The following is a 25,653-nucleotide window of genomic DNA, read 5'->3' as shown; positions in this document are numbered from 1 at the left end:
GAAAAAATACGGAATCCAATGTATTAAAGTACTGATATCAAAAATCAGAACACTTAGACCAATTTACCCAGAAGAACTGTCCAAAGCTTAATCTCTATCAATTATTCTTTCAAAAACTGAATGTTGGATTAAGATTTGAAAATCTTAATGAAATATTTATCCTAATAAATATTGAAAAGTATTAAGTAATAGCATGCTAATTAAACTCTTTCTAAAACAACTGTTTGAAATACCCTGTCCTAGAGAGAATACTTTTAGCTCCTCAGTCATTATTCTTGAGTAATTTTAACTGAAAACTAGACAGTCACATTCTCTTTAAATAGCTCCACCTTTCTTAATTTACTCTAAAAAATTGTGCATGGTGAAGTAATATTTAAGGCATTAATTCATGTGTTTCTTTCTTTCCCTTAGTCCTCTCACACCCCATCACCCTTATGCAACACTCATTGCCTTAGGATGGATTTGTCACAGCAAAACCAAAAAAAAAATGAGTCAGATTATTGGCTTTCAACCTAAAATACCAAAATCCAGGTATGAAACAAATAAAACTGGAAGAATACTTGCTGTATGGTTTTTTCCCATTCAAGAGGATTTTCCTGGAAAGTGTTGTGGAGAAAGCCACAGTTAGATGTTAATGACAATCTCTAAAGAAGGGAATTTATACCCTGACCCTCTCCTGAGTCAAACATCTGGTTTGGGGGTTTGGAGAAATGGAGAGCTGAGAATGACAGAATCTCAAATAAGTCTGGAGTTTTGAGAGTACAGAGGATAACTTCTCTGTTCCCCAGTAAAGCTCCAGGAATTTTTCCAGCCTTCTAGAGAAATCTGATGTCCAGATGATGAGGAACAACGGATTAGAAATGTCTCCAGAAGGACTACAGGAATCTCATACTGAGGACAGCCTCACAGAGCCTCTGAAGCCTCAGCCCAGAGAGGCAGGTGGTGAGGACAGAGGGTTACAGAGCAGTAGATACCAGCATGGACTAGTAACTGGAGAACAGGCAGGGTTGAGAATATACAACAAACACCAGTTTGGAAGGCCTGCTGACTCGAGATAGGATCAAGGAGTATATGTACAGCAGTGGGTTTCTAACTGGGACTGATTGCAACCGAATGCCTGGTATTTCCTAACCTTTTGCCCCACCAACACCTGATACTATGTTGGCCCATTAGAACTTACATGGAACCTCAAAGAGATGAGGGTGTATTAGCTAACTATTGCCCTGTAGCAATTTATCACAAATTTAGGGAACTTATCATCTATTAGTTCACTGTTCTACAGGACAGAAGTCTACAGCAGCCACACTGAGTTTTTTGCTCAGGATATCACAAGCCTGACATTAAGGTGTCTGCCAGGCTGAGTTCTTGTGTGGAGTCTCAGGAAGGCTCTGCTCCCAAGCTCACTGAGGTTGTTGACAGAATTCAGTTCCTTGTACCTATAGGACTAAAGCCTTGGTCCCAACTGGCTGTCAGCTAGGAACTGCTCTCTGTTCAGAGAGGTTAAACAGGTGTATCACTCTTAGTGTAACTGACACCATCTTGGTTCCTCCTGTACTTCCACTGACCCTACCCAGGACTGTACTGTGTGGGAAATTACTTCTCTGCTGTCAAGGGCTTTGCAGTTAATAGATATTGTTTATTGTGCTTAGGACCAGGTGGCATCTATGCTCTGTTAGTCCCCAAACAATGAAGTCCCCAAAAATTCACTGACATGTTTCCGGGACCCATGAGACTAGTTACCCATTCATAAATCTTGACTTAGGAACATACTTCCTGTCTCCAAACACATACCCCCGTATGCTAGGTTAACTATGAAATTGTTCCAGTGGCCCCTCGGTGGTATACAGTGCAGCTACTAATGCTTCCAGATCATTCTCTGCCTGATCCCACCCTGTGAGTAAGTTACCCTATAATAAACTGATGCATTGATGATATGGAGCTGCCAGCCTCATTTTTCGGTCTCTAGATACCTTCTCAGTTCAGCAGGCATTTTTTCTTCCCTCTACCCTCCAACAACAGACCACTCTCAGCTCTCAGAGCCTGCCAGCATTCCTTGCCATGTGGCCCCTTCCATCTCTCATGCCATCCATGAAGAATCTCTCTCACATCAAATCCTTCTCAAGCTTCAAATCTGATCTCTCTGTCTCTGATGTCTAGACCCATATTTAAAGGGCTCATGAAATTATGCCAGACTCACCAAGATAATCTCCCTTCCTTAAAGTCAACTATTTGTAACCTCAACTATATCTTCAACATCTATTCACAGCAGTACCTAGATTAGTGATTGACTGAATGACTGAGAAACATGTGACCTCTAGAGGGCAGGAGCCCTGGAGGATATCTTAGAATTCTGCCACAACAGAGGGGGAGTAAATTGGCCTAGGAAATCTGGAAGTGATTTAGAAACCTCTAATTGAGTATGTTTATGCTGAACTGACTAGGATAAAGTTTCTAGTCATCTTTAGTGGAATATAGGTCAAGAAAGAAATTAATGAATTTTGGAAAATTTCTTTAAAAATCGTTCTGTATTATACACACCAGAGTTTGTAACCCATGTTATCTGTACCCACTCATATTATACCATTTTGTTGTACTTCACTTTATTGCACTTCACAGATATTGTGTTTATTAAAAACTGAAAGTTTGTGGCAACCCTGCATTGAGCAAGTTTATCAGCACCATTTTTCCAACAGTATTTGCTCATTGTGTGTCCCTGTGTCACATTTTGGTAATTCTCATAATATATCATTTTTTTTATTATTATCATTATATTTGTTATGGTGATCTGGGATCAGTGATCTTTGATATTATTACACTGACATGCTGAAGGCTCAGATCACAGTTGACATTTTTTTAACAATAAAGTATTTTTAATCAAGTTTTGTAGATTTCTTTCGACACTGATACTACTGCACACTTAAAAGACTACAGTATAGTGTAAACATAACTTTTATATACACTGGGAAACAAAAAGTCCTTTTGCACAGCCAGTTTTTAAAACTGTGACTCACTTTATTTAGGTGGTCTGAAACCAAACACACAATGTCTCCTAGGTGTGCCTGTAACGCTTAGGCTCATATGTAAATTTGGTATCATGACATGAAATTGTGTCAAAATCCCTTGAAAATCTTATGTGCGTCCCCACATTACCAGAGTGAACATAGGTACTTGAAATTATAATACTTGGCCACCAGTCTTGCAGTATTTTCTATCTTTAGCTAATTCTATTCTTAAATCTTTCTGGCATTGTTTACATACTACAACTCCTTTCACCTATCAATAAATCTGGAGCCATCCAATTTTATCTATTTTCTTTAGATCATGCCTAAGACTGTTGAGGAGCAGGCTGGAACATCAAGACATGTCCTCATATATAAATCAGAGTCAGAGCAGGGCCAGGATATGAGGTTTTCCTCCCTGACCAACTTCTTTACCCCCTAGGGGATGGAACCCAGGTGAGACCCAAGTCTCAGGGTCAGAAGTGCACCTGGGGAAAATTCAAAGAAGCAGCAGCCCTCTTAACATTCTTCAAAAACTAAGGATGAATAAGAAAGACCTGAAGGTGCTTTAAAGAATACTCTTGAATTCCACTTCCTGTAAGAGTACTCTGATCCTTATAGACCAAAAGGGTTTCACTGGGAAATTGCCACTTGAAAGAACCCTCCATTTTGATAGGCAGCTGAGAGCCAGATTGTCCTGAGAATTACAATTACCCCTGCGAAAATAAAGCAGAAAAACATTGAAGACCTCTACACTGAGACTACTTTCCTCAGCACCAAAAACACACAATTAATTTACACTAAAGTCGGATTTTTAAATGTTAAAATTGTAAGTTACAATTTGTCTGGTATAGGGCTGTTGCTTTTACCTTACAAAACAGAGAGTAAATCAGATTATCAGTAATGCCTTGACTCAGCTATAGTTTTTGCCCAACTATTACTCGTAATTATTCTGGCTCTAACCTTGATGCTAAGAGCTCTCTCCATGAACCAAAATAAATAACCAGTCTCCTTTGGGAATAAAGGGGAATGGAATCAATTGAAGAAAGACGCTCTTCAATCAGCGTCAGGAGCACCAAGCAGCCTCTAAATTTATTCAATGCGCACTTTGTTTTTAAAGAAGACTGAGCTATTTATTTCTGTCCCGTGGGCAAACTCAGAATATAATGGACACAATGTCAGAGAGAATGAAGAAAAATGATACTCCCCAGAAGAATAAATACATCTTTTGCAAAAAAATAGAGTTACCAGAGTCACTCTAAGTCCCACGTGATCAGCTGCTGGGAGACACAGAAGTGAGCCGAGACTATTGTTCAGAAAACTTGGGTAAAGGAGGATTTCTATTTATAATGAAGCAGCATCCGTAAAGATTGATAAGCTTTTAAGAGCAGAGACTCCGGTTCTCAAATCCCGAGATGTTACCTCAATTTTCCTAAAGGTATTTGTATCTTTGGACCACATTCCATTCTTGGGATCTCAGAGACCCCTTACTGATAGCGCGTGGTTTTTTGAGCTCTAATTCAGGGAGAAAAATGGCCTTCTTCATGTGCATATGGAGGACCATTCGGGATTTCTCAGCTGCTCCTTCAACATCGGCCAGAGAATGGAGTTTTACTAGAGAATGCTGCCTTCCACTTAGCAGTGCATGCACAGATTTTAAAAAATAATTATTTGATATTAATCACTTAACCATAGATGAATATTGCCTGTCCCGAGAAATACTTACCAGGTCCTCCTCACTGCCTCAAAATTCATCTTGTACATTCCCAGCTCCAGGTCTCTGTTCATTCCTTCTCCACAAAATTCTTTATAGCTTCCTAATACAGCTCAGATCCTAGTTTCATAAAGCTTCTCCCCAAAACCTGAGATCAAATGATTCCCCACTTCTCAATTCTTTTAACAGTTTCTATCTGCACTAATCATTTTAATGTGTTCCTGCTTCCCCCCTCAAGGCCTATAGCTCTCTCTTAGTAAATCCCTGCAATAAACTGAATAATGGCCACTCAAAGATATCAAGTCCCAATCCCTGGAATTTAGAAAGATTACCTTATTTGGATAAAGGGTCTTTACAGATGTAATGAAGTTAAGGATTTAGAGATGAGATTGACCTGGATTATCCAGGAGGGTGGGCTCTAAATGCCATCAACAAGTGTCCTTATAAAAGTAAAGCAAAGGGAGGTAGCACGTATACACAGACAAGAAGGCAATGTGAAGACAGGCAGCGTTTGGAGAGATACAGCTACAAACCGAGGAACGCTGATAGCTACCAGACACTGGGAGAGGCAAGGAATCAATTCTCCCCTAGAGTCTTTGGAGGGATCACAGCCCTGCTCACCACGATTTCAGACTTCTGGCCTCCAGAACTGTGGGAGAATATACTTCTGTTGTTTAGGTCACTAGTATGTGGTGACTGATTACAGCAGTCACAGGAAACTAACATGGTCCACCAAATAAGCTTGTTGATTGACCCATTTCTTCTCACAGGGAACATAAGGCAGCAAGTAGCTAACCTTAGCATGTCTTGATCAGACGCATGGACTTTCCTAGCTCCATATTTACATCGGGCTGGTCAGGTTAAAATTTGACATCTCCCAATTGTAAGAAAAATGTAATCCTCTCTTTGCAAGGTTATTCAGGTTCCATTATTCCCAGGTATAAATAGTTGTTTAGTTCATGAATTGTTGAAATAAGACCCATGGGTTCCAATCACAGCCCTGAAACTTGCTAGATTTGTAGGTTAGGAAATTAATTTAACCTATTTAAGCTTCCATTTTCTCATATATGAAAAGGTGATACCTTCACAGAATTGATGAATGGATGAAATAACTCATGTAAAGCACAGTAGCTGGCATACTTTAATTGCTTAGTAAATGGTAGCTACTTTCATTATTGGGTTTCCTATAGTTTATTTGCTCAACAAAAATTTATCAAAGGTTTCTTATGAGCTAGGTACTCTACTAGGGGCCAAGATTGCAAATCTAAAGAAACAGACCTCCTCCAAAAATTAAAAATAGAACTACTACATGATGCAGCAATTCCTCCTCTGGGAATAAATCCAAAGGGAACAAAAATACTAACTCAAAAAGGTTTCTGCATCTCCATGTTCATAGCAGCATTATTTACAATAGCCAAGACATGGGAACAATCTAAGTGTCCATCAACAAAAGGATGGAAAAAGAAATTGTGAAATTTCTTTATGAAATATTATTATTGAAATATTAATGAAATATTATTCAGCTATAAAAATGAGGAAATCCTGCCATTTGTGACAGCATGGATGGACAATGAGGGCATTATGCTCAGTGAAAGAAGTCAGAGAAAGACAGATTCTGAATGATCTCACTTATATGTGGACTCTTAAAAAAAAAAAAAAAAAATCAGGGACTTCCCTGGAGGTCCAGTGGTTAAGACTTCACCTTCCAGTGTGGAGGGGGTGTGGGTTCCATCCCTGGTCGAGGAGCTATGATCCCACATGCCTCGCCGCCAAAAAGACAAAACATAAAACAGAAGCAGTACTGTAACAAATTCAATAAAGACTTTACAAATGGTCCACATCAAAATATCTTTAAAAAAAAAAAATCAAACTCACAGAAAAAAAAAAGATCAGATTTATGATTACCAGAGGTGGGAGAGTAGGGGTAAGGGGAGGGGGAATTGCAGGAACGTGGTCAAAAGTTACAAACTTCTAGTTATGAAATTAAAAATTACTGGGGATGTAACGTATAACATGATGACTACAGTGCAAACTGTTGTATGCTATATAAGAAAGTTCAGACAATACATTTTAAGAGTTCTTGCCACAAGGAAATTTTTTGCTTTTTTTTTGCTTTTGCTGCTTATCTATATAATATGATGGATCTCAAAAACTAAACTTATTGCAGTAATCACTTCACAATATATGTAAGGTAAACCATTATGTTGTGCACCTTAAACTTATACAGTGATGTATGTCAGTTATATTTCAATAAAACTTTGTTGGGGAGAGAAATAGACTAAATTCCCATAGTCATGGAATTTATATAATACGATTTATATTCCTAGCCAGTGCACTTTTAAAAATTCTTAAGATGAGTACTTGATTTCTCTCATTTGTTTTCTCTCATTTGTTTTCTCTCCTCTTTAATAAGAGGGCTTTTAAGGCTATAAAGTAGCCCTTACTTTTAGCTTTTTCTACGTTCCATATGTATGAAGTGTTCTCCTTTCCACTGTTTTTTGTATGGCTGATTTCCTTTTAAAATTTCTTCACTGATACAAGAGTTATATAGGTGTGTGTTTTCAAAGTTTAAGTAGTTAAAATATTTTTTTTTCAATTTCTGGTTAATTATCTCAATTGTATTGACTTATGAGCAGACAGTAACACAATTGCCCACTTTTTTAATTGCAAAAGTTTTTTTTGTTACCAAGTGTATCTCATGTAGGTTTACTACTAACATAACGTCTTCAAAAATTTGACTTTTGTATTATACGTTAGTCTTTGTTTATCTTGTTTAGGGCTCTAAAATTTTTAAATGACCTTATTAACATTGCCACCCCTTTCTTTAGGCTTGCATTTGCCCAGAACTACATATCATTGCCAAGATCTTTTTCATCGTCAAATTTTCTTCATCATTTTTGTTGCTTATTTCTTATAAATCGCATACAGCTAGGTTTTGTTTTCTAACTGTATCTAACAGTTTGCCTTATAGTGGAAATCGGTCCATTCATACTTGGAATATATTTCATTTTATTGCTTCTATCTACTTTATGCTGATTTCTTATTTAACATCATTCCTTACCCTATAGATTTATTTCTTAATATTTTCATTACATTTTTTTACCTACTCTTTTATTCTTCTTCTGTTCACTTTTAAATTTAGCTTGATTTTTTCATGCTATTAATTATCACCTTCTAATTTGTTAGGGTAATACTAGCTACTATAATAAACTCCAACATTTTAGTAGGTTAATATATGAGAACTTATTCCTAACATTCCAAAGTAGTTCCAGGCAGTAGGGTTCTGCTCTACCCAATTATTTTGGAACTCATGATGACAGAAACTCTGCACTTAACCCTATACTTTCAACTAGATGTTAGCATCAAGCTAAGAGGGAAAAAACATAGAGAATCATGCCTGGCAGTGGGACCCATTTGTGCTCACAATCCACTCACACTCAGGGGAAGCTGGGAAATGCACTCTAGCCATGTACTAGCCATTATCAGATACACAGGACTCTCCTATCACTTAACAAGATATCAGCTACACACTCTGCCAGGTTTCCCATGTTTCTATCATAAAGGCACCCATCAACCATACTTAGACTACTATCTACTATGCAAAAGCACTTGCAGAAGGAAAAATAAAATGGAAGTCTGTAAACACACTTATAAATATCGTTATAACACATGTGATTTTATTCTCTGAGAGGAGTCTAAAGTGTAATTCCAAATGTTTGCCAATTTGGTTCTCCAAAATGCGCATGTCACTCAGAGACTAGCCACTTCTGATTAGTTCTGAACACTTCCTCACACATACTATACACTCCATGAAGCAGGGGCATGGTAAGAAGGCCCATGGTTCCAACAATAGCATTGAACATTCATTCACATATTATTGATTTTTGTGATCTTAAAATACTTTCCAAATACTCAATTTAATCCTTTCAGAAAAGTTTTTCATCAAAATAATGATAAAGTTACTAAGATTGAGTTTTCTGGTAGATACTCACAAAAATGTGAACTATTTTATCTGGGGAAAGGGAAATTACTCAGGAAGAGAAGTAAAAGCTGAAATGTACAAAGCTCCAGGATCACCAAATTTCTTCATGATTCATTTCACTCCATAGTCGCAGAATGGAGAAAAGGCCTGGAATTAGCAAAATTTGCATCATTCAATTCAGTGACCCAGCGCTGAACAGGATCATAATTCTGTAGCAGCTCAGCTGTGGTTGAGGATTAGGCTGAGGACTGGGTTACAAAGGTTAATTAAAGCACCCAAAGAAGGATTCAGAAGACAATTAGAATGCATCACAAAGCATCAGCATTACCTTGGGTTTTATGGGATATTTTCTATTGCTGGTCTTTGCTAAATAGGGAGCTATTTTTATGTCACTCTAAATTCCATTTAATTGAAGTTTCTGTTGCATAATTTACTTCTCCCTTGTCTTCTTAAAAACTTCTAATTTAGCCCTATATTTGAAAATGTGCTTCCTTTCATTAGCACGGGATGTCCATTCCTTTCCCCAGTGCAGTCCCATATTGTCTAAATAGTGGGAATTTTATTTTTATGTCCAGAGTTCTGTGGTCCTCACTGAGTCAACTTCAACTTGCACCTGTCTCACTTCTAAACCTAAGTTTGTTCATATGATAGTCCACATATCCTGCATTAAGGCAACTCACAGACTTCTGAAATAAGTTTTCATCTTTGAAAATCTGCTATTATTAGAGTTTAAAATACTCTATGGCCTTACTTCAGTAAAGCTCCCTTTTGCATGAAATTAGAGTATAAGGCAGGTTTATCCTGAACATCATCTATAAAGTTAATTATTAAAAATACTGGAAAAAACTCATGAAAGCAGCTTTATCTTAACAGTTTCATGGCATGAATCAAAGCTGCAGTGTCACTGTTAGTACCAGAAGAAATTAAATTTAATCTGAATGCCACACAGGTAAAAATTGATATCTGGTGTTAAACAGGTAATATCATAAGTATGTTTTAAGATTTTTTTAATAACCTCAATGAGATTAGAATAATATAATATAACCCATATAGGGAAATCAAAACACATAAATAAAATATATCTAAGTTACTTCTCCATATGAGAATTAACTCTAAATTAGGCCATAGATCTCTTGGCCCTGTTTATATTTATCATTAAGGGTCAATAAGGGATCAAAATTCCAGTTTGATCTCCTTTGCATGTCCTGGCCTATAGGGAAAATGTAACCCATATTAGAAATTTTAGCAAAAGGATAAATGAAAATGTTTCTATTCCATTAAAGAACATTATGACACTCTTTATAAAGCAGAGCATATACATCACTAAGGAGAGGACTGATACCAGAATAGTTAAAGGAAATAAACTTTTTTTTAACCTTTTTTGTTGAAATAAATTAAGACTTACAGAAATGTTACAAAACTTTTATTGTTGAAATAATTTAAAACACAGAGGAGTTACAAAAATAGAACAAAGAATTCTCATACACTTGCTGAAGTCCCCAAATGTTAGTATTTTAACACATTTACTTCCCCTTCCTTGCTCTCCCTTCCCTATTTTCCTACCTGTTCTGCCTCTCTCATATGTATATTTATAAATATATGTTTATATACATATGATTTACTTTTTTCTGAACCATTGGAGAGCAAGTTGATACAATGTTCCTTATCCTTAAAGGATTTAGTGCATATTTACTAAAAAAATAAGGGCATTCTCTTACCTTGTACATTCAGTTACAATTATCAGAAAATGAACTGCAACCTAACCTAGAAACTGTATTCAAATTTTGCCAATATCCCACCTGGGTCCTTTATAGCAAAAGAAACATAATTCTTTTTCTCTGGTCCAGGATCTAATTCAGGATCAAATGTTGCATTTAGTTTCACACCTCTTTAGATGAAGTCTGGGAATAAGAACAGGAACTACCTCACAGAGCTGTTAAGAGGTTAAATGAATATTTCAGCCTGAGCATAGTGTCTGACACATGTGTGGTGAGTAAAAATTAACTATTATTTTAACAATATTATTGTTCTTTGAACACTTTTGTATTATGATTATTATTTTTCTAAACTAGAACATAGTTTGGAGTACCACATTGTAATATGTGTCCTTCTGTTAAGCAAGAACCCCCTCTTAGCCATCTTATACCAAACATAAAATTGACTCTTCTTTAAAATCTTTGATTAGTAAATTGAGGGATAGATATTAAATTCTCATCTATGCTTTGAAAAAGCATCCTCACTACTGAGCACCTATTCTTTCTAAGGACTAAACAGGACAGAAATCAGATGAAACAGCACAGAGGTACAGAGAAGAGTAATGAGAAATGTTGCTTAATGAACACTTTGATCATCTGGTCCAAGAACTATTAATATTTAACATTTACATATATCAAAGTTTCCAAAAAGAACTACTTATGGATGATTTCATTAATAACACATGACCTTAAAGCTGCATCAAATTATACTAATTATATTATTATCTTTTTCTGTTTATTTGATTTGCTTTAACATTCTCATAATTGCCACAAATCAACTGTGATCATATGAGCCAAATTCTTTAGACACAGTGTAAATCAAAGAATGTATTTGATTCATCCCAAAATTTAATTAGAAAAGTGTATCTTATGACCTTTCTGTTAGTGAGTCTTGAATGTTTTTCTTAACAAATGTCCCCAGGCAAGAAATACTTATCATAAAATGTGAGAAAGATACATTAAGGTACATAGCAATTAGATTATTTATCAGCTAATAGGGTATCTCACTGTTTGATATCATGCAAATTTTTATCACTGTGGAAATTTAATTTGCACCTTTGATTTCTTTGTGCTTTCCTTTAACCCAGTTCAGCTATTGAGTTACCTTTTTTCACAATAATTGTAACTCTGATTTATTCCTGTTTTTTAAATAGACAAAATAGTCATGGAGATATGCCATTAAGTGAGCTGGAGAACAGAATAGTTCAAGGTTTCCTTAGTACTCAGAGACAACTTAATTGTGCTTACAATTGTGGTCAAAGTAATTTGAAGGCACCTGGCTTGGTACTCAGCATAGGCACATTCTGAGTAGTAGCAGTTGCTAAAACATTCTAATTGTTCATTCTAATTGTCTAAGCGATCTTTCAGTTGAATAGCACCTGTGAATCAAAAAATTCTATGGCCAAACCATAAAATCAAGAACCAGTATCTCTGTTAATCAGAGTTTAATTTAGGATGTGGCCCAGATATATATTAGAGTGATTCCCTAGACTGGCCAATAATTTCAGTGACATATTTTATTTTCATTCATTTTTCTGTCATGAACTATTAAACAGCATTGCTTTTGTACCCTCCCTTACTTCCTTACTGAGATGCCTAATCTCTTAAATTAAATTATCAATAAAATCATTCTACAAATAAGGTGTCAAAATTTGATGACCTAGAAAAGAATATTAAAAGTTTGGGATAGTATATTATAATAAGGAAAAATACAGTAGAAAAGTTGTGGATAGTATCTTATAATAAGGAGAACACTGTGGATACGATGATCCTTGAAAATCCATGGTGTTGATAAGTCAGATCAAGATGGTGGAGTAGGGGTATGCAGAGCTCACCTTCCTTGACGAATACATCAAAAATACAACTATATGTGGAACAATTCTCACTGAAAACTAACTGGTGATTGGCAGAAAGACTCTTGTACAACCAAGGATATAAGAAAATTCCACATGTATTTGGGGAGACAGGGAAGAGAGACAATCAGGCAGGTCAGGACCTGTGCCCCTGGAGGAGACACAGAAGAGGAAGGAGATTATACTGGTGGAGATCCTCCTTGCAGAGTGAGCAGTTTGAGCCAAATATTAGGTGCTTGGCCCTGGGGTACAACCCTGGGAGCACAAGTTCCCTTAGCCATTTAGAAAACCAGTGAGACTAACAGGAGGGCTGTAAGAAACCTCAACTTTGTTCATGAAGAACCTGCACACAGTTCCTTACTCCTGAAACAAGGCAGAGAAAGCACAGGTCTTTGGTTTCTCTCAACTGCCCTGGCATGCACCCCAGCCCAAGCCAAGCGCTTGCTCGAGCCCCGCTTGCTTTGCAAACACAGCTCGGCACTAGGGCAAGACATGCAGCAGCCAAAAGGAGTGCTCATTTGTGACAGACAGAGCCAGCTCTGACCCAGAATGGCATCTGAAAGGGTGGGAACAGCCATTGCTAGTGCTTAAAGGTAGCACATCAGAAGCAGTATGGGAATTTGACTTGTGTCAGGACTGCCATAGCCACACCCTGATTGACACTGAACACCCATGATGGCAACTCTTACCTCAGCACTGCTCCCCTCTGGGCTGAGGGTGGTGGTGTGGGAGGAGGGTGAGCACACACTTAGAGGAAATAGAACAAGATTAGACCCAACCCTCAGGGCTTCTGCTTCAGCAACTTGGGACCCACTCCCATACCCAACAGAGTGGTGCTGGCCACTGAGCAGAGGAGAAGCAATGGCTCACACCTGGCTCTGGTTCTAGCCACCACCCATCTCGGGGCCCACCTCCTACCAAGGTGATAGCAGACTGTAGAGTGACTCTCCCACACAAATACACTACTTCAAGACTGCAATAGGTAACTGTTTTACCTAATTTCATAGAGACAGAGAAAGTTAAGCAAAATGAGAAGACAGAGGAATATGTTTCAATTGAAAAAACAAGATAAAACCCCTGGGAAAAAACTAATGAAACAGAAATAAATAATTTATCATAAAAAGAGTTCACAGCATTAGTGATAAGAATGCTAACTGAATTAGGGAAAACTGTAGATTAGCACAGTGAGAATTTTTTTTTTTTAATTGCAAACATAAAAAAGAACCAGTGAGAACTGAAGAATACAATAACTAAAATGAAAAACACTAGAAGAAATGAACATCAGACTAGGCGATACAGAAGAATTCATAAGTGATATGCAAAAACTAGACAGAAATAAACACAAGGTTACCACTAAAAAAAAAAAAAAAAAAAAAAATTATACCACAAGGCAAGAAACTAAAAGAAGAAAAGAACCAAGAACTATAAAAACAATGTGAAAACAAGAAATGGCAATAAGTACATGCCTAGCTATAATTATTTTAAATGTCAATGGACTAAATGCTCCAATCAAAAAACATAGGGGGGGGCTTCCCTGGTGGCGCAGTGGTTGGGGGCCCGCCTGCCGATGCGGGGGACGTGGGTTCGTGCCCCGGTCTGGGAGGATCCCACTGTGCGGTGGAGCGGCTGGGCCTGTGGGCCGGGGCCGCTGAGCCTGCGCGTCCGGAGCCTGCGCTCCGCAGTGGGAGAGGCCCCAACGGTGAGAGGCCCGCGTAACGCAAAAAAAAAAAAAAAAAAAAAAAAAAAAAAAAAAAAAGACATGGGGGGGCTGATTGGATGGAAAAAATAAAACCCATAAAAATCTATATGCTGCTTATGAGACTCTATTCAGAGGTAAAGACACACACAGACTGAAAGAGAGGGGATGGAAAAAGATATTTCATGCAAATATAAATGACAAGAAAGCTGTGACAGAATCATATAAGACATATATGGCTTATAATCATATAAGACAAAATGTACTTTAAAACAAAATATTTAACAGAAGACAAAGAAGGGCATTATATCACAATAAAGGGATCAATACAAGAAGAGGATATAGCACTCATTAATATATATACACCCAATACAGGAGCACCTAACTATATAAAGCAAATATTAACAGACATAGAGGAAGAAATTGATAATAAGATAATAACAATATGGGACTTTAACACCTCACTTACATCAATGGACATATCATCCAGACCAAACAAAATCAATAAGGAAACAGTGGTCTTACATGACACATTAGACTACTTGAAATTAATAGATATATACTAGACATTCCATCCAAAAACAGAATATGCTTTCTTTTCAAGTACACATGGAACATTTTCCAAGATAGAAAACATGCTTGACACAAAACAAGTCTGAACAAATTTAAGAGGACAGAAATTATATCAAGCATTTTTTCTGACCACAATGGTATGAAACTAGTAATAAATACAGGAAAAAAATGGGAAAAACAAAAACACATGGTGACTAAACAACATGCTACTAAAAATCCAATAGATCAATGAAGAAATCAAAGAGTAAAGCAGAAGATACCTTGTGACAAATAAAAGTGGAAACACAAATTTCCACAATCTATGGGATGCAGCAAAAGCAGTTCTAAGAGGGAAGTTTATAGAAATACAGGCCTTCCTTACAGGTTGTTTATTGGAGAAAAATCTCCAATAAACAACCTAACCTAGCATCTAAATGAATTAGAAAAAGAAGAACAAGGAAAGCCCAAAGTCAGCAGAAGGAAGGTAATAATAAAGATCAGAGAGGAAATAATTGAAATAGAGATTTAAAAAAAAAAAAAAACACTAGAAAAGATCAATGAAACCAAGAGCCAGTTTTCTGAAAATATAAATAACTGATAAACATTTAGCCAGGTTCATCAAGAAGAAAAGAGAGAGGAACCAAATAAAATAAGAAATGAAAGAGGAGAAATAACAACCAATATGACAGAGATACAAAAATATAAGCAAACATTATGAACAGTTACATGCCAGCAAACTGGAAAACCTGGAAGAAATGGACAAATTCCTAAAAATGTACAACCTTCCAAGACTGAATCAGGAAGAAATAGACAATCTGAAGGAACCAATCATTAATAGTAAAAAGAAAAAAAAAGAAAGAAAAATTGAATTTGTAATAAAAAATTTCCACTGAACAAAATTCCAGAACTAGATAGCTTCAGAGGGGAATTCTACCAAACACATAAAGAAGAGTAATACCTATTCTTCTCAAACTATTTCAAAAACTTGAAAAACAATCCCAGATTCATTCTACAAGGCCAGCATTACCCTGATACCAAAACCACACAAAAACACTAAAAAAAAAAAAAAAAAAAAAAGAAAATTACTGGCCACTATGCAAAAATCCTCAACAAAATATTAGCAAACCAGATTCAACAATATATAAAAAGGAGTGTATACCGTGATCAAGTGGGGTTTTATTCCAGGGATGTAACAATGGTTCAATATCCATAAATCAATCAATGTGATACACCACGTTAACAAAAGGAAAAATAAAAATCACATGATCTTCTCGGTAGATGCAGAAAAAGCATGTGAGTAAATCCAACATTCATTCATGATAAAAAAACTTTCATCAAAGTTGGTACGGAGGGAACATGTCTCAACATAATAAAGGCTATTTATGACAAACCCACAGCTAACATCATATTCTATAGTGAAAAGCTGAAAGCATTTCTTCTAAAATCAGGAAAAAGACAAAGATGCCCACTCTCACCACTTATATTTAACATAGTATTAGACATTCTGGCCACAGTAATAGACAAGAAAAAGAAACAAAAGATATCCAAATTGGGAGGGAAGAAGTAAAGCTGTCACTGTTTTCACATGACATTATCTTATATATAGAAAACCATAAAGTCACCACCAAAAAACTATTAGAACTAATAAATGAATTCAGTAAAGTTGCAGGATATACTTAAATCTGTTGCTTTTCTAATAATGAACTATCAGAAAGAGAAAGCAAGAAAATAATCCCATTTAAAATCACAGCAAAAAGAATAAAATATCTAGGAGTAAACTTAATCAAGGGGGTGAAAGACCTATACTCTGAAAACTATAAAACTGTGATAAGGAAACTGAAGATGATATAAAGAAATGGAAAGATATCCAATGCCCTTGGACTGTAAGAATTATTATTGTTAAAATGTCCATACTACCCCAAATTAATGTGATCTCTATCAAAATACCCATGATATTTTTCACAGAACTAGAACAAATAATCCTTAAATTTATATGGACAAAAGACCCCAAATTGCTAAAGCAATGTTGAGGGAAAAGAACAAAGCTGGAGGTATCACACTCCCTGACTTCACATTGTACTACAGAGCCACAGTAATCAAAACAGCATGGTACTGGCACAAAAACTGACACATAGATCAATGCAACAGAATAGAGAACCCACAAATAAACCCACACACCTGTAGTCAATTAATGTATGACAAAAGAGGCAGGAATATACAATGGAGAAGACAGTCTCTTCAACAAGTGGTGCTGGAAAAACTGGACAGTCACATGTAAAACAATGAAATTAGAACATTTCCTCATATCACATATAAAAATAAACTCAAAATGAATTAAAGATCTAAATTTGAGTCCTGAAACCAGAAAATTCCTAAAATAGGACATAGGCAGAATACTCTTTGACATAAATTATAGAAATATTTTTTTGAATCTGTCTACTAAGGCAAAAGAAACAACAGCAAAATTAAACAAATGGAACCTAATTAAACTTAAATGCTTTTGCACAGCAAAGGAAACCATCAACAAAATGAAAAGAGAAACTACTGAATGGGAGAAAATATTTGCAAATAATATGCTGATAAGGTGTTAATATTGAAAATATATAAATAGCTCATACAGTTCAATATTTTAAAAAAATAACCCATTTAAAAATGGGCAGAAGACCTGAATAGACATTTTTCCAATGAAGATATACACATAGCCAACAGGCACATGAAAAGATGCTCAACATCACTATTCATTAGAGAAAATCAAATCAAAACCTCAATGAGATATTACCTCACACCTGTCAGAATGTCTACAAATCAAATCAGCCACTATGGAATACATATAGAAAACAGTATGTAGGTACCTCAAAATACTAAAAACAGAACTATCATATAATCCAACAATTCCACTCCTGGGCATACATCCAAGGAAAACAAAAACAGTAATGTGCAGCCTAATGTTCATAGAAGCATTATTTACAATAGCCAAGACATAGAAGCAACCTAAGTGTTCTTCAACAGATGAATGGATAAAGAAACTATGGCATGTGCATACACACACACACACACACACACACACACACACACACACACACACACACACACTGGAATATTATTCAGCCATAAAAAATAATGAAATTCTGCCATTTGCAAAAACATGGATGGACTTAGAAGATATTATGCTTAGTGAAGTGAGTCAGAAAGCCAAATACTCTGTTATCACTTATATACAGAATCTAAAAAATAAGCAAATGAATGATATAACAAAACAGAAACATAGTCACAGATACAGAGAACAAACTAGTGGTTTCCAGTGGAGAGAGAGAAGGGGAGAGGGGCAATATAGGGGTAGGGGATTAAGAGATACAAACTACTGTGTATAAAATAAATTTGCAACAAGAATATATTGTACAGCACAGGGAAATAAAGTCACCATTTTATAATAAATTTAAATGGAGTATAATCTTAAAAATATTCAGTCACTATGTTCTATACCTGAAACTAATATAATTAGTAAATTATAGTCTATAGTAAATCAACTATAGTAAATCAACTATACTTCAATAAAAAACAAAAGAATGAGAGTTAAAAAAATTCAAGTCTCAAGGCTACAGTCTATGGTCACCTTTCAACTGAAACGCTGGAATGGAGGGCAGTCATAGACCATTCTAGTGATCCCAGCCACCTGTGCCTGACCACATATTCTGTTGGAAATGTCATTCTGAATCTGGTTTGATCTCACAGATCAAACACAGATCAGATAATCTCATGCTTCTCTAAAAGTCGTCAAGCTAATCTTTGGGGAACATATATATAAAAGCACATGAATTTAATTTAAAAACATTTACTAAATGACTATATGCTAAATCAATTTTTAAAACTGTGGAAATTATTATCAAAGCTTAATTTGCATCCCCAAGAAGTAGAGTGTTTGGCACATACAAAAAATATGCATGGTACATGGCAAAGGCGGTAAATTGTATAAGATGGGCACAAAGTAGAATAGAAAGCCTGAGGAAAAAAAGGTGACTCTCTTGAGCCCATCAGTACTGGAGTCCTTGATATGATTCCCAGTTCAGTACAGTGTAAAAGAGTACTGGCCTCCTGAAGGCATGGCCTAGTGAGTTCTACATAAATGACTTTGTGAAGTCCATACAAGGTTAAGATGAAGAGAGAGAAATCTCATTCTCTGTCCTGTGCACGTTGTGCTTCACGCCTCAGTGAATTTTTTCATTAGAAGATAATATTCAAAATCATGAATCAATGACCTATTAGAAGACTTACAGAGGCTTAGTTTAACTGTCTTCACTTAGTAATGGTAAATATATAATAGTTAGGTAATCATTTCATTATTTTCTACTTCATTCACAGAAATATACAGCACTCAAAAGAATGCAGGTTTTTGACAAATTTTGAATGAAAATACTTTAGGGGTTATTAGTTTAAGCCTCCTAATTTACAAAGAGGGAAATAGTTACAGAGTTTAAGTGACTTTCCCAATGTCACAAGTAGCTAAAATGGGTAGGGCTAATAATTGACTTTTTTGGTATCTATACACTATGACTTTTGTCTTTTGCTGATCGTTGTTTCTCATAATTCAATACCCATTCTGCCTCAAATCAAGTCCAGCTAGTTAACTATTTAAGAATGCATCTTTATGCACTTTAATATTTTAGGTTGAGAACATTTAAAATAGTTTAGAGCTCTTTGAAAGGTTTGTGGTTCCTACTAAAAGGATTTTAGCATAGGAACACTGTATAATTTAGCTTCCAAAGACTTAAGGACATAAACAATGATTGTCGACTCCTTTTCAATCGCAAAGTAGAAACATCATAGGAGAATGTGGGTCTACTATATAACTGACAGTGCAGTGTAAATTTTAGCATCTTCAGCAATCCAGGCAACACAGAGTAGATAACCATGTCTGTAAACTGCCCCACTCCAAAAGGAATTCTTCATGAGAACAATCCCCAAAACTAGGAGTATTTACAAAATCTTTCAAGTCAAAATTGTCAAAAGAAAAGAATTATTATACTTCTTCAAATTCAAAATAATTGATGATAAGCATACAGTTAATATAAAACAGTACAGAACCATCTGTGACTCTTTATCATAGTGCATTAAGAAAAAATAATACGATGACAGGCTTTTCCCAATATTTCCTCTCTGCAATATTTTTTAACAATAATAAGCAAAAAGACTGTATAATGTATATAGAGAGATGGAAGAGCAGGAAAAGACTTTTATAGGGTGGTTGATTCCTAAGAAAATATGAAGAATTTGAACGGGTAGGAACACAAATTGAGAATATCTCAGTCAGGAAAAAATACCATAAGCAAAGGCCTGTATATCTTCCCTGAATTAAAGTATTTTGTATTGTCATTCTTATGAATTTAATCACATATTTCTTTTTATACCAGTGCCTAAAATATAGGCCATCTACCCCAGTAGGTTGGTAAATATTTCATACTGGAGGTTATTCTTTATGTCTTTTGTCACATAATGATACCCTATTGCCAAATGTACAATAAATATTACACCAGAGACAACTCTATCTCATATTTGCACATAAATTTTCTGACCATCTCCTGGGCATATTACCCAATAAAAATATCCTACATTACATACAGAAGTGACCAAACTTATTATTAGTATGAAGGAAAACAATGTTGAAAGAAAGTCTAATCTGCTGGACAAAATCATAATTATATTTGAGATAATCCTTAACCCAGGAGTTTCAGGTTACATAGTATAGTACAATACGCTGGAAGATTGGAAAGGAGATCTAGCATCTAAAGCGCCTGATAAAATATGAAGTTGCAAAATCACATTCTCAACGTGTTTCTAAAGTATGCTTTGATCAACTTCTTAAAAAATGTCACATAGTTATGTTGTATTAATTGAATTGGACATTATTTAATTCCATAATATAGCAAGGAATCATCTCCAGGGAGATTCTGACAGTATCAACAATCTGAGAGTGGAGAGGGGATATGATCTTGTAGGGGGGTGGGGTGAGAAGGGGGAAGAACCTCTAAACAAATAAATTGAAAAAGAAGCCAAGATTATTTACAATTCTCTGCAACACCACAACAAATAGTAATTTGTGTTTGTAAGTAATATCACCAGAGACTCTATGCAACCTATAATAATCAGAATTAGAAAAGCCAAAAACTGAATTTTATAACATTTCTCCCTCCCAGGTTTACACTAAATTCACTAGGAAATACCTTACTCTAAATATAACACCATTTAAAATATGAAGACCCCACCATGGAAAAGTGAATTCTTACATAATTTTATTTTTATTGTAAGGGTATATTTTCACACTGCAGGCCAAGTCTCAACTGTAACCCCCACTAGGGTTTAGAAAACTAGTTATATAATAAATAATTCTTTCTGAAATGCTGAGTAAACCAAAATACATAGAAAATTTCATTCATTATTTACCTAACAGAGAAAACTAACAGGTCACTTCACAACTAATTCTTACATAGTCATTAGGAGATCTGATTATGTAGTAGTCAATTGACATTTGATAAAAATCTACACTTAATTAAAATTAGCTCTATAAATAATGTGCTATCATCTGGGAAAAATACTGACAGTGTGAATCACTACCCAAAAAACTCTTATCTTCTACACAACTTTTAATGAACACCGGGCTTTACAAGGTAATATTTACTGGACAGGCATTTTTCAGGCCTTGGAAGAGAATCAGAATAATGCAAAGAAACAAGATGAGGCACTGAAAGAATAATGTTTTCATATCTACAAAAATCATTTTAAATCAGCAATCCTTATTTGTTTTAATTCATAAAACCACAGACATTGAAGCATAATTCATAGTTCAATAAAAATAAACCAACACATCCTGAAAATATAGAAGTATTCTCAAGTAATGTACCTTAATTTGCATGATAAATAATAAAAGTAATTAGTTGACCCTTAAATAACGTGGGTTTGAACTGCACTGGTCCACTTATATGTGGATTTTTTCAATAAATACATTGGAATAATTTTGGAAATTTGTGACAATTTGAAAAAACTTGCAGATGAACCATGTAGCCTAGAAATATGGAAAAAATTAAGAAAATGTTAGGTATGTCGTGAATGCACAAAATATATGTGGATAGACATATAACATACAAAATATGTGTTAATCGACTGTCTATATTATCCATAAGGCTTCCTGTCAACAGTAGGCTATCAGTAAAGTTTTGGGGAAGTCAAAGGTTACACATGGATTTTCAACTGCACTGGGGGTCAGAGACCCTGACCCCTGTGTGTTTCAAGGGTCAACTGTACTCTCTTTTGCTACAAAAATGCATTGTAGGGCTTCCCTGGTGGTGCAGTGGTTAAGAATCCGCCTGCCAATGCAGAGGACACGGGTTCGATCACTGGCCTGGGCAGATCCCACATGCCATGGAGCAACTAAGCCCATGCGCCACAACTACTGAGCCTGCACTCTGAAGCCCACGTGCCACAACTACTGAAGGCCATGCATCTAGAGCCCGTGCTCCACAACAAGATAAGCCACAACAATGAGAAGTCCGCACACTACAAGGAAGAGTAGCCCCCGCTCACCGCAGCTAGAGAAAGCCCACGTGCAGCAATGAAGACCCAACACAGCCAAAAATAAAAACAAATAAATAAATTTATTTTTAAAAAATGCATTGTAATTCACTTGTCTTGTAGATTTGAACCCAAATTTCTAATAGGTATATTGAGTATAGGGGCTGTTACATGATGCCAATTAGTTAAACTTTTTAGATTTAACTGTTTGTTTATTGCATCACTTATAGGTAGCCTGTGTTATTTATTTGCTAAAATTTTTTAGTTGACAGTAAAAATTAATTATGGAAGTTCCTTAGGGCAGTAATCATGTCTCTTTTATTTAACAGCATCTCCCCTACTCTTCACAGAGTCTGGTATGTGGAAGGCACTTGGTAAATATTGGCTAAATTAAAGAATTCATTTAAAAGTTGGATTATGATAAGAAAAGTACATCATGAACAATGAAGGTAACTGTGTAAAGCAGAAGGAAAACAGAACCTAGGTAATATAAAACAAACACTTCTCTGCTAGCTGAACAAAAATATGGTATGCAAATACTAAGGAAATTCAAAAGGAGGTTTCATAGTCATTAATAATGACTTTGTACTCATGTGAATATTGATAATGCCACTTTGGTTCTGTATCAAAGCAAAATTTGCTTTGTATTATAATTATATTTAAATGATACTGCATAAATATTAAATGATGGTACTGATTGTGGCTAAGGTAGAACTTCTTGTGATGACACAGTAAGATGCAATGATCAACACATTCCAGAATACATACTTTCGAGAACATCATGACCTCTTGCTCCAAAGGAAGAGTTTAATACCATTTTCTATAGCATATATCACAGTTATCTAGAAAGTGAACTTTTTTGAAACCTCACCTTATTGAAAAGTTTCTCATTATTTATCCAGCTGACCAAAGAAGGACATGTGGGCAAATACACATGTCCATCATTAGCTATCCTATAGCTGCTGCACAGATGCCCTGACCATATTGTTATCAAAATAGCTTCAATGTTGCTACAGCACCCTAATGAGGCATAAAATGTTCCTCTTTATAATACAGATATGTACACATCGTAATAGGATACAAGAGAATGATTTCTGAAACATGGTACCTGCTAGCCTTCCATTAAATCTCTTGGTCCAACTCTCCCTATTTTAAGAAAAATGATATTCATGTATTCATTAAATACAGGTTTTAATTTAATGCTATGTGGGCAGCATTGTACCAATGTCAATGGAGAGTTCAAAAGAAGTTTACACCTTGTTTCTTGCCTCTAAAAATCTTAAATTCTAACCAGATAAATAAGATTTATACACATAAAATGGTCATCTTGTCAAACATACAGAAATAATAACATGAATAAAAACATCACAATGTATTGATTTTTTTTACTATGAAATGCTTTACCAAGCATTTTTCTTGCCGTTTCTCATTTAATTCTCACAAAAATCCTGTAAGGTATATTCTTTTATTATTATCTCCACTTTACAGATGAGGAAAACGTAAGTTCCAGGAAGCTAAGTATATTGGCCAAGATCACATCCCTGGAAGAGACAAAATTCAATCACAGTTCTTTATGTCTTGAAAGGAGGTGCTGGGAAACACTGTATCTCCTAAGGCTTTGTGGATGGAAGCAGGGAGCAGGAGGGGCCTACTGAGAGGAGTCAAGACATGATTTCGATAGGTATGGATGGCACATTCATAAAAGACCTTGAACATTGCCCTAATGAAATCGATTGACTAACATAGGAAATGGAGGACTAGCATATAAGTCCTAGAGAAGAAATGTAATATAAAAAATATGTTTAAAATACTATCCTGGAACCATATTAAGATAAATGATAATTTTAAAAGGTTGGGATTTATGGAAATCAAAAGACATGAAGAGAAGTGAGTGATTTACACCAGAGTAATCACTGTGGAAATGGATCAAAAAAAGAGATTAAAAAATCCAAGGAATATTAGACATATGTCAAAAGCCTTTGCTGCCTTGGTTAAATGTGGACACTTTATTGACTGTGAGTTCTTGGAAGGCAACTAGCAACAACAACAACAAAATAATAATTTATAGGGTTTTCATGCAAAAAAGGCATTATGCCAATTGGATCAACTCCAAAGGGTAGAATTAGTTACTTAGTAGGCAAGAAGACAAGTCTATCTTTTAGAACTCACTAGAAAAAAGAACTTCAGAGGAGCTTTCAAATGGGACACGGGGAGTTTAATAGGTATAGAATTGCGGTTTGGTAAGATGAAAAAAAAGTTCTTACAAACTTTTTTGAAATTGGTTCTACAACAATGTGAATATACTTAACACTACTGTACACTTAAAATGGTTAAGATAGTAAATTTTATGTTGTATTTATTAACCACAATTTTACAATAGAAAGAAAAATTATTTTAAGTGGAAGGTACTACCCTGTAAGGTAGTGACTGCTCATTTTTGTAGGTACTCTGATAGGAAACATGATAGAGCTTATGCTATGGAGAGAAGCACTGCATTAAACAGAAAGTTGAATCAGAGACCTTGGAAGGTCCTTTCCAAATTCAAGAGTTTCATACTTAATAATTAAATTTTTCTTCTGGATTGTTTACAAGTCTCTTATCAAATTCTCATAGGACTAAATGATCAAAGGAAATAGAGAAACAATTTCTCCAAAGAGGAAATAATTTAATCTAATAAAAATATTGAATCCCTGTTATATCAATTTCCTAAGGCTGCCATAACAAAGTATCACAAACCAGGTGGCTTAAACAATGGAAATTTATCTCACAGTTCTGAAAGCTATAAGTCTGAAATCAAGGTGTCCATGGGACCATGGCCCCTCTGACACCTATAGGGAATCCTTCCCTGCCTCTGGTGGTTTGCTAGCAGTCTTTGGTGTTCGTTGGCTTGAAACTACATAACTCCAACCTCTGCCTTTGTCATCACGTGGTGTTCTCCATATATCTCTCTGTCTTCATGTGGTCTCTCTTTTTTTTTGTGGTACACGGGGCTCTCACTGCTGTGGCCTCTCCTGCTGCGGAGCACAGGCTCCGGACGCGCAGGCCCAGCAGCCACGGCTCACGGGCCCAGCCGCTCCGCAGCACGTGGGATCCCCCCGGACCGGGGCACGAACCTGTGCCCCCTGCATCGGCAGGTGGACTCTCAACCACTGTGCCACCAGGGAAGCCCTGGTCTTTTTTTTAATATAAAACAACAGTCATAAAGATTGTGGGCCCACCCTAATTCAATATGATCTCATCTTAACTAATCACATTTTCAATGACCCCATGTCCACAAAAGGTAACTTTCTGAGGTACTGAGGGTTAAGACCTTAATATATATTGTGGGAGCTACAATTCAACTCATTTTCAGGATATTTTGCATTCTCAATACCACTTTCTATGGAAAGCTAAGATGAGCTGTAATGAGTTTCTAAAAAAATAGCCCATTCCAGCAATGAAGAATTCAGATAATACCATACAGCTAGCTACCCCAAGATGTGATCAAGAATTTCAAAGAAAACCAGGATAGTCTAACAGCTATTGTGTAAGCAAACCAAA

Source organism: Kogia breviceps, chromosome 3 (genome assembly GCF_026419965.1).
Source record: "Kogia breviceps isolate mKogBre1 chromosome 3, mKogBre1 haplotype 1, whole genome shotgun sequence".
NCBI lineage: Eukaryota > Metazoa > Chordata > Mammalia > Artiodactyla > Physeteridae > Kogia > Kogia breviceps.
Note: the sequence above shows the minus strand (reverse complement) of the source record.